The sequence below is a fragment of the Etheostoma spectabile genome, chromosome 8 (assembly GCF_008692095.1).
Source record: "Etheostoma spectabile isolate EspeVRDwgs_2016 chromosome 8, UIUC_Espe_1.0, whole genome shotgun sequence".
In the NCBI taxonomy this organism is placed as follows: Eukaryota; Metazoa; Chordata; class Actinopteri; order Perciformes; family Percidae; genus Etheostoma; species Etheostoma spectabile.
The window spans coordinates 30,457,248-30,457,455 of NC_045740.1; the positions used below are offsets into that span (position 1 = coordinate 30,457,248).

General features: G+C 53.4%; 1 protein-coding gene and 1 long non-coding RNA gene across 2 annotated transcripts in view; one reads left to right on the top strand and one right to left on the bottom strand.

The window, feature by feature from the left end:
- The window catches only part of LOC116693377 (collagen alpha-1(XXVIII) chain), a 71,301-nt gene that overhangs the window by 50,079 nt on the left and 21,014 nt on the right, over positions 1-208 (top strand). The gene's annotated exons all lie outside the window — the stretch shown is intronic.
- Positions 1-208, bottom strand: part of LOC116693495 (uncharacterized) — a 42,160-nt gene that overhangs the window by 38,763 nt on the left and 3,189 nt on the right. The gene's annotated exons all lie outside the window — the stretch shown is intronic.

Consider the following 208-nt stretch of genomic DNA (forward strand, 5'->3'; position numbering starts at 1 on the left):
AGGACCTCGACTACTGGGCTGAAAGTTGAGAATGTGGTTTTTGGCGATGCTGGCACCACACTCCTGTGTGACGTCTCCCCAGGCCGTCCTCGGCCACTCGTCCCCACAGGATGGAGACGTAAAGTTTTTGATGCCATTCATGGTCTCTCCCACCAAGTTTCGAAAGTGTCACAAAAACTGGTTGCAGCAAAGTTTGTTTGGCGCGGCC